The sequence below is a fragment of the Cebidichthys violaceus genome, unplaced genomic scaffold (assembly GCF_023349555.1).
Source record: "Cebidichthys violaceus isolate CVI_PGR_0920_01 unplaced genomic scaffold, fCebVio1.0.p SCAF_8, whole genome shotgun sequence".
Lineage (NCBI taxonomy): Eukaryota > Metazoa > Chordata > Actinopteri > Perciformes > Stichaeidae > Cebidichthys > Cebidichthys violaceus.
The window spans coordinates 3,795,771-3,806,800 of record NW_027176964.1 but is presented as its reverse complement, the minus strand read 5'-3'; positions in this window follow the sequence as shown (position 1 = coordinate 3,806,800).

Below are 11,030 nucleotides of genomic sequence, written 5' to 3'. Positions count from 1 at the left end.
GGATCCACTTACTATCTTTTACATGGCTTTCAACTGCGTCTCATGGTCTTCATCATACTGATCCCACATTCTAGAATGAAATTCCAAGCTTTGCGGCATCATTTGGAACATTATAAACGGAGCAACAAGATTCAGACATACACTGCTGCTCTATCAGGTTACAACTAACAACACAATTAAACTGCAGGCCCGCTTTATTCTGGAGTTCGAAATTCTCAAAAGAGAGCCGTAACAGTAAAACTAAGCACCAGTGTCTTGTCTGCTTGTTGAGGCACAAATGCTGCTAAATATGTCCTGTTGTTTTCTGGCTATAAACAGCATCAAGCGGGCAAAACACAAAAAAACAAACATCTTATTTACTCAAAGTTCATCCATCTCCTTGTCATAAACTTAACCCCTCCAACAGGCAGAGGCAAAGGGCAGACGAGCAGAGAAAAGAAAAGTACATATCACAAAGTATTGATGACCCCTGTGTCTCCATCAGACAAAAGACGGCCCGTCCAGTCCCCCTTCCCCCCACTGAGTAATTTAGCCATAGTTCTTTAAATGCTTCCCAGTCAAACTTGGAATATGGAATGAAGGGGACGGGGGTTTTGTGGCGGAAATATAATTACGGCAACTAAAAGCTGGTGAAGGAGGAGAATGGGGGATGACATCAGACCAATTTCACACCCGGGCCTTGGATGGCCAGGCCAAGCCTGGGCCTCGCCGCGCAACACTGATCAAAGCCTGCTGCAGCCGCCCCAAAAGCCAAAAAAAAGGGAGACTTAACTATGCTAATCTCCAGGACAAATATATTTTAATCTTGTTAGAATACAAGTTAATGCCGCAGCTCAGTGACCAAACTTTATGATATAAGAGCAAAAGGACACAAAATCACACTTTGTCTCCAGGTTTCTCTATTCAATAAGTGAATGTTGAGTCTCAGAAAAACAACAGTTGAGGAATTCTCAAGTAGTCATAATCCTCTCCAGACACTGTAAGTACATGTCCTAAAGTAACGGATAGACCTAGGTGTGATCATTGGCTGTAATGATACATCTCTCGGTCATGACACATAGGTGTAAAAAATAGTGCTCTGCTCAATAATCAATATTCAGAAGAGGATTAGGTCATTCTTCAAGTATTTCTCAGAAACAGAGCTGCCCAGTAAGGAATGAGATCTGTATTGAACAGTTGCACACCTCATTATTTATGTCCCAGCTGAATGTTCAGTGTCCATGAAGGACATTAGTGTGTCCTTTATGAGGTGTGTGGAGGTGGTGGATGGGTTTGTCCACTTTCATACAGTAGACAGAAGTTCATGTCCCATCACAAATCAACGATTGCCTCCACCATAACCTCGATCTCTTCCTAATAGTGAAAACTTGCTACCTTTCATGTGGATGTCCAATCAGTGCTGATGGTAAATGTAGTCCACTGAAGAAATAAATTCTGCAGTGCTGTTGCATTGACAGGAAAAGCTGATCTCTCCTGTTGTGCCTACATGTACCAGGATGCATTGTGCGTGAGCTGCGAGTCTGATAAATAAACAAAATAGAATCACAAAACGTCAATGAAGGAAAAAAATCGTACTCCTAAACTGAAAAATATAACAGTACACCTTCTGAATTCAAGTTTCTCCCTTACACTGAACTAAGGCAGGCTTAACTGCCTTGTTGACTCATCGTAAAACACACTTCACACAAACTAAATAAAACTCCCCAAACAGGTCTTGGTTAGTCTTTCCACTGTTCCAACAATCAGAAACTCTGGTTTGGTTGAAATAAACCCTTAATTCACTGAATAAGATGAAAATATGCCGGTTGTACACATTGCTTTCCCCCAGCTGTCTCTCTCTGCCAGGTCTCCAGCACGCTCTGTCCAGGTCTGAGGAAAACGTTTACGCATATAGTAACACATCAACGTATCTTCATACTGTCATATACGGTAGTCTAATGCGCTTGCGCATATACTGGGGTTTATACGGGAGTTGGGGTTACGCATGTAAAGGAGACACACGGTGATCCATTAAAGACCTACTGACCAAGATTACGAAGCCTCTATTGCATTGCTTTACACGGTGTCAGAAGTGAAAACGGAGTCATGGCAAAGTTCAATCCCCCGACAAACTTTTCCTTCGATAAACCAGGAGAATGGCCGGAGTGGAAGCAGCGTTTTGTGAGATTCAGAACCGCCACCAAGCTGGACAAAGAAGATGGTGCCGTGCAAGTGAGCAGCCTGATATACGCTATGGGAAGCGAGTCGGAGAACATCTTCCGTTCGTTTGCATTTACCGAAGATGGACACAGAGATGATTTTGTTAGGGTGCTTGGAAAGTTCGATGAGTACTTTGTGCCGAGAAGGAATGTAATACACGAACGTGCATGTTTCCATCTGCGCGTGCAAAGACCGGGAGAGAAAGCCGAGACTTTTATCAGGGCTTTGTACGAACTGGCAGAGCGTTGCGAATTCCGCAGAGATGAGAATATCCGCGACCGAATCGTCGTTGGAATACTTGACAAAGACGTCTCACGGAAGTTGCAGCTAACGAAGGACCAGACGCTAGCGCTGACCAGAGACAGTCAGGCAGTCGGAAGAGGTAGCTTCGCAAGTCAGCATGCAAGGAGAGACAACGGGGGTGATACAAGAAGTTACTCACGAGCGCAGAAAATACTCCAACCACTACGGTAAACCAAAAGGGGAAAATAAAGGACAATGTGGACTGTGTGGGAAAGCGTGGCACGGTAAAGATGAAAATTGCCCGGCCAGAAAATCCACATGCAATACATGCAACAAAGTTGGACATTGGAGTAGAGTGTGTAGGAGCAGGAAGGCAGTGAGTGAGGTTACAGAGCAACCGCAGTCATATTTTCTTGGGACTGTGAGTAAGGCAGGTGGGTCACCAGAGCAATGGGCCGTCGAGTTGCTGGTGGGCTCTACACCAGTTGACTTCAAAATCGACACAGGGGCCGATGTTAACATCATTCGCGAGGAGACCTACCACTCACTCATCCCCAAAAGACCACTGGAGCCTGCAGATATACCACTGGACAGCCCAGGCGGTGAGCTGCAGTGCATAGGACAGATCCAGAGCACTGTGACCTACAAAGGAAAGGCTCACCCACTCACAGCATATGTCATCCGCGGACGTACTGTAAATAACCTACTCAGCAGGCCGTTGTCAGTGGAAATGAATCTGGTGAGAAGAGTGGATGAACGGTGTGCGACAGAGGACATCCACGGGCATATGGTGAGCATGGGACATTAAAGACTGAACCGGTGAGAATACTGCTGAAAGACAACACTCAACCATATGCTGTATACACAGCACGACGCGTACCTCTCCCTATGCTGCAAAAGGTAAAGGAGGAGCTCCAGAGGATGGAGGGAAATGGCATCATCGAGAGGGTAACACAGCCCATGGACTGGTGTGCACCCATGGTGCCAGTCTTGAAGAAGAGCACAGGTAAAGCCCGCATCTGTGTTGATCTCAAGAGGCTGAATGAGGCTGTGAAAAGAGAAGAGTATATCCTGCCTACTACTGATGAGATTACAGCAAAGCTGAGTGGGGCCACTGTCTTCTCTTCGCTCGATGCCGCCAGTGAGTTCTTCCAGATACCGTTGCACCCAGACAGCTGTAAGCTCACTACCTTCATTACTCCATTTGGCAGATTCAACTTCAAGCGGCTACCATTCGGAATAACAAGCGCACCAGAAATCTTCCAGAGGAAGATGATGGAGACCCTGCAGGGGCTGGAGGGTGTCGAGGTCTTCATGGACGACATTCTGGTCTATGGGGCCACGGAGGAGGAGCATGACGGTCGCCTGGAGAAGGTAATGCAGCGCATAGAGACAGCTGGTCTAAAGCTAAATCGTGAGAAGTGCTCCATCAGGCAGAGTCAGCTGCAATTCCTCGGGCATCTCATTGACCGGTCCGGGATCCGGCCTGACCCCGACAAAGTGGAAGCTATTTGGCAGCTGTCACCACCAGCAGACGTGCAAGAGTTGAGGAGAATACTGGGAATGGTGAATTATCTCGGAAGATATATCCCCGAACTCTCAACAGTAGGACAGCCGCTGTACGAGCTCCTGAAGGACAAAAATACATGGATATGGAGCCATGCACAACAAACAGCATTTGAACACATCAAGGAGCTGTTGACAACTGCACCAGTACTCGCTTTCTATGACTTGAGCAAGCCCACAGCTGTGTCAGCGGACACAAGTAGTTATGGATTGGGGGGTGTACTCCTTCAGCTGCACGGGGAGCAGTGGAAACCTGTGGCATATTGCTCCAGACGCCTCACTGAAGCAGAAACACGCTACGCCCAAATAGAAAAGGAAGGTCTGGCTGGTGTGTGGGCATGCGAGAAGTTTGACAGATACCTCAATGGACTGGAGCAGTTCAAGCTAATCACTGACCACAAGCCGCTAGTGCCTCTCATTAACAGCCACAGCCTGGACAATGTACCTATACGATGTCAGCGTCTCCTCATGAGGCTCATGAGATTCAATCCAGTGGCAGAGTATGCTCCAGGGAAAACTCTGATCGTCGCGGACACCCTGTCACGCAGTCCACTGGCCAGCACGTGCGCGGAGACAGACACACACAGTGAGGTGGCATGCTACGTGGCTAGTGTAGTAGAGGGGATCCCTGCATCTACAAGCAAGATGGATGAAATCAGAATAGCGACAACATCAGACGCCGAACTGCTGTCAGTTGTGAAGCTCATAAAGAAAGGATGGCCTGAACACTTAAGCAATGTGCCCATGGACGCGAGAGAGTACGTCCAAGTGAAATCAAAGCTATCAGAACACAATGGCCTTGTCCTCAGAGGAAGCAGGATTGTTGTGCCAAGGGCAATGAGAGGTGAGATCCTTCAGAAAATTCACGAAGGGCACCAGGGCCTAGTCAAATGTAGGGAGAGAGCGTGCTCATCTGTGTGGTGGCCCCGACTCTCTACGGAGATAAACAAGCTTGTGATGTCAGGTGTGCTGTGAACTGAAAAGAACGCAACAAAAGGAACCTCTCATCTCCACACCGCTTCCGGAGCGACCCTGGAAGAGAATTGCAATGGACCTTTGTGAGCACAACCACCACAACTACCTGGTAATCTCAGATTACTACTCCAGGTTTCTAGAGATACTGCAGCTGCCATCGACAACAAGTGCACAAGTCATCCAAAGACTGAAAACAGTCTTCGCCAGGTTTGGCATTCCAGATGAGGTGGTGAGCGATAATGGACCCCAATTTTCAAGTGCGGAGTTCAAGGAGTGCGCGAGGCAGCTCGACTTCAAGCACTGCACATCCAGCCCTCACCACCCACAGGGCAATGGACACGCAGAGAGAGCCGTACAGATGGCAAAGAAAATTCTCAAGCAAGAAGATCCTGTGATGGCTCTGATGAGTTATAGGTCCACTCCCTGCTCCACCACAGGCTTCAGTCCAGCCGAGCTGTTGATGGGGAGGAAAATCAGAACCACACTCCCCACTCTGGAGAAAAATCTCCTACCCAAATGGCCCAGCAGGACAGCTGTGAAAGAGAGGGACGGGAGGGAAAAGGCAAAACAGGCTCACTACTTCAACCGCCGTCATGGAGCCAGGCCCTTACCTGCCCTGCGACCAGGAGATGTTGTATTCTCCAAGTTGGACCATGAAAAGTCATGGTCTTTGCCAGCAGTGATCTCAAGCGAGAGCACCACCTCGAGATCCTTCGTCATCAGGACGCAGCATGGAGTAGAGCTGCGACGGAACCGCCGTCACCTCCAACCAGTGCCGGTTCCCCAGCCCATCCCAGCAGTGCACGGGGAGATCACAGGGACAGACACACACTCTGACAGAGCCACCATGTTAGAGACTGTTCCTGTCAGTCAGAGTGTGGCTACACCCACAACCCCTCTACAAGCAAGTCGACAGGCTTGACCTGTAGACAAGTGTAGATCATATGGCCTTTGGGGGGGAGGAGAAAAAAAAGAAAAAGAAAAGTTGTACATGATAATGTTTATTTGTTGGTTGATTGGAAAGAGACCAGTGTATGTTGAAATGTCTCCATTTGATTTAATTTGAGTTCATCTTGGTTCATGCTATGTGCTGTTTGAATAGCCATCTTTAGTTAAATTGTTCCTTTGATGTTATTGACATAACACTCAAAAGAGGGGGAGATGTCATATGCGGTAGTCTAATGCGCTTGCGCATATACTGGGGTTTATACGGGAGTTGGGGTTACGCATGTAAAGGAGACACACGGTGATCCATTAAAGACCTACTGACCAAGATTACGAAGCCTCTATTGCATTGCTTTACACATACAGCGCTTTGCACGATATCTTGATGAAAAGTTACTCCACTTTTTCCGTACGTTTTCCTACAAAACTAGTAACACGTGCCAATTTCCGCTTGTTACATGCATACAGTCTTTTCAAAATAAACTTCCTTCTGCACAGGGAACTCAGGTTTAGGCAACAAAACTACTTAGTTGGGGTTAGGCAACAATCCTACGTAGTTAGATTGAGGAATAGACGTTTTGTTTAAAATAACTACAAAAGTGCTTTTACTGAAGTGCGCAAGTTACAATAAATCAACATCAACTTCTTGTTTCACACGGGGAACAAACAGCGGTCTCCTGGCTGAAAGATAGATGTTCGTTTGATCCATCCACCTCAAAGCTTTTGTGGTCTGGTTCATGATTATGTGGATTACATAAAATCTGACTTAGTGGGATAATTACAGCGCATTATTTTTTGTAGGTATAGCTACGAACGCCTGAACGCACTCACGGCTGGCTCTCTCTGGTTTGTCGTTGGCAACAGTATCCAACACAAACTGCCCACATTGACATTCATTACAGTAAAAGTATTCTGCTTCTGTTGCCACCAGAGGAGAATTTGAGCAAAGGCTCCACCGGTCGGTGTGTGCTCTGGGCAGCTGTCCTTCTGGAGGGTCCCCACCGGCCATATCCTCCCTGCAGCAGCTGCAGCCTATGAATACGGCTGAAGATTTGAGTCAGCCAAAACACTGTCCAATGTAGACCGTAGACATCTTCGTAAACAGCGTTCACTCAAAGTTTGGGATGTTATTTTCGCTGTTGGAAATGTCACTAGTTTGCAACACCACCAAAGAAAACAAGGATGTCTTTGAATGGCATTGCGCTCCACAGCTACCAAAGCTTAAGTAGCACTCTGTAGTTGTAGTAAGAACTTTGACGTCATGTCACTGGATGCAGGAAGACCCCTGTGCCCAGCTACGCTGCAGAGACACAGAACATCAGAGGAAGAAGAACATGAACGTCAAATGGGTGTGAACACCCCAACACCTGAATCTCAAGCTCAATTGTCACTTATTGGGCTGTGGGAAATGAGCATTTAACGGGTGCAAGGGTTGCTGGTAACCCTTGTTCTGTCATGCAGCTACGTCATGATCTTGTATGTGTCCTACTGTGACTCCAATCACTGGGCAGAGGAAACCAAAAGGGGAGGGAGGATGGTAGGATCAACAGACAGACAGAAAGGTGGAAACGCAAAGGTAGACCTGTTCATGCTGGATGTCTGTCATGTTAACTAACAAAATAAGCAGGTGCAACGCTATGTAAGATGCAGAACTTGCACATTCTCGGCTTACAATGGTAAATGGTTTAAAATCACTGGTGGGAATGTGCGTTTGTAAATGTTTCCAGCATTATTATCTAGAAATTAATGCTTTTTGTAGCATTAAAAGATTCAAGCTGGTGAGCCCTTGCTGGTAGTGTTTTATAGCAAACAATGTCTGTTTGAGGAATGAGAGAAGAGATGTTTTTGTTGAGACTGCAGATGAATGATGACCGTATTTTGGTTTCGTTTCAGTTTGTTAATGTAAATGAAGGGAGACAGAGGCTGAGCTCAGTGCACAAGAAGAGGACTGGAGCAGGCTGACCCAGACAGTGGGGGGTGTATGGAGCGACTGAAGGAAGCAGGTCGAGCTCATGAGTGCTTCAGGAAAAGGTTGCATCTTATTCTTGTTAACAATCACGGCATTAAGGCTTTGTTGTGGCCTGTTAGTGGCTGGTACGTCCAAAAGGCTTAGTGACAATTAATTCCCCGAAACTTAACATTAAATAATGGTACCAGCACTACCTGTGCTGTGACATAAATGGCAAACTTGAATAAATTCCCATTTCCTTCTTTCATATATAGCGCCTTTGAACAGTAATGCCTGAAAGTACATATTAAATGAGACCGACACTTGAATACGTCCATGTCATTTGCACAATTATATAACTACACCACAGCAAAACCTTGTCACTTTTCCAGATTCCTTACATTCTTTCCAGGAAAAACTGTCCGACTGCAAAAAAATCTCTTATAATTGTACCTAGTTTTTGCAAAAAAAGAATGACAATCGGAACCAGTTTTTTGAGTCAAAGTAGGAAAAAAAAGCATCCGTCTTGACAAACTTCTGTTTAATTAAGTGGAGGAAGAACTGTGTGTTCTGATCAGTCACTGAGACAGGAGTTGAGAAAGGTGTTTTGGGTGCTGCTGGGTCATCTCTGTTGGAGAATGTCAACATCATTCTGGAGTGAGAGGGAGTTGGATGTAAATGGACTGTAAATGTATTTTCTTTAGTTATGGGTGGGAATTGCTGTAGGTAGATCTACTGTGCATAAGGGATACAGCGTTTATGTAATATGTAGAATTGTTGTAGGTTTAGGGAATATATATAGAATGATTGTTTGCTTTGTGTGTCTTGAATTTGTGTTGCATGTCTTGTTAGTACTTGACAATGTGGTATAAGAGTATTCTATTTATTTATTGGTTTATTTGATAAGAGGCTATTTTCATCTGTAGTCCCAGATGAAAAATGATGATACTACTTATATTAATATTCTCACTTCTTTCATTGTTTGTGCATGCATTGTAAAGGGTCAATATTGTATAATCTTGTAAATATAATCTTATATTCTGTTTTTAAGTTTACTTTTTAACATCTGCCATGAAAAATAGCCTCTTAGCTAACTCTGGCGCATTTACAGCAATGTATTTATTAATGTGCACTGTCCCTTATCAAATAAACCAATACATAAATTGTTTGAAATTGTGTTTGTCTGGACAGACATTCTTACGGTCAGTTTTGTAATCAGACATTGATTGTTGATGGGTCCCATCACTGACTACTGCTATCGGTCCTGTGATCCACTTTGCTATATTCCAACCTGCTGATGATCCACAGACATAACCCGTGTGCCTCCATCAAGCTGTGGAACGCTAACGCTAAATCTTGCAGTAGAGCTAAAAAGCTGAAAAGTTCAGAGATTTTCAACTTGAAGCGGTGGCACCAAAAAAGTCTGAGCGCTCAGAGAAAAAGATGCTCGAGGCAGCTCTTTTTCTTCTCTTCTTAAAAAAAGAAGTTGGCAGTCAGAAAAAAATGCTATATGGACATCTATATAATTGTTCAAATACATTTGTATGCAATCCACCAAACATAAAACTAAATTCTTTTTCACACCACTTCTCAGATGGTTTGGTGTCATGGTTATCTGTTCAGCATAACTCACAAGATTCCTCCATTTTGCGTTATCAAAGAGAACATTGTTAGTGTAATTAACTAAGACATTCTAAAACATCTGGTCACTGACTCAAACAGCAGGAAATAGTGCATTTGTTGGGGACTACTTTCAGCGATGGATTAATCCACATTTGGTTCCCTAGTGAACGTTTGTTGCAGCAGGACGGTGTGTGTTAGATTGTCTCAAAATAAGATGCAGTGTGTGTGTTTATGGTGACGAAGTGCAACAGTGTGGCTCACTTTATAATGCAGCTCTATAGCACATAGGAGGAAGATACTTCAGGCTTACACACACACACACACACACACACACACACACACACACACACACACACACACACACACACACACACACACACACACACACACTTAGTAGACACACCCCTTCTGGTTTGGCTCTGCACATGGGACGATAGCAAAACTATAGAATACCACCAGTCAGCGCTGTGCTTCTTATGACTGAGTGTTACAATTAAACATACAGTTACCCACAATTCCTCACCAATCTCTTGCCAAATGTAGGAGCAAGTGGAATATGTGAGAAGCCACGTTTCTCTATAACGTCTGTCATACTGTGTTGTTCATATTGCATTAAGTTTGGGCTCGATGTAAAGCTAATTTGACTAACATAAAGATCCCTCCTCTAATCTCACAGAAGACTAACCATGTGCTAACATAGCAGTGCTACACAACTATACATGTGACCTAATATGAGCGTTGGTTTGGTCACGCCCACTGGTCTTCACATAGAAAGATAAACATGGAGGACAGAGCTGCATCATGGCCCATTAAATAAATTGAAATTTCTCTTATTGTTTCTAAATGTAGCACTTGAAGTTGATGTACCTGCATGATTCTTTCTATTTTCGGGCTTTACCACATGGTATGAATGTGTGATCGATTGCCAAAACCGATTCAGAGGCACAAGTATCTTAAAACGAATAATAAGATTTACAAATGTGCACTTGTGTATTTTTGTGTAATTTTGGGTACTCATGAATGTTCCAATCCACACACAAATACCAAGCACTTTGAACACAAATTAATCAGTTTTACAAATGCAGACATAAATAAATATTAATATTTCACATTAAGATTTTTTACTTCAGCGTCACAGATCTGATTATTTAGCTGGCGTTTGAAAAGCTTCCTGTGTATACAAAAGTCTAAAAACATTTGTGACATTCTTGACAAATTTTTAACTGTGTGCTCACGGACCAGGTTCCATTTGCGTGTAGAGTTTTGAGGCTATTTCCTCGGTCCCCAGCTTCAGACAGATCGACAAATGCATGCTGCATTTAAGTGCTGGTGGAAAACCGGGACATCTGCGATTTCGGTGAAATTGTGTGTAATTTCAAAGTGGGAAAGAAGTTTCTTCTAAACAGACAAAATAGCTCGTCACCCGTCGACCCCAACTACTCTATACAGCAGCCTCTTATTGTAAATATACAGCTTCAATAAGCTACTGGTAGGTGGGGGACGTGTTCCTCTGCTACTTGTTCTCCAGCCA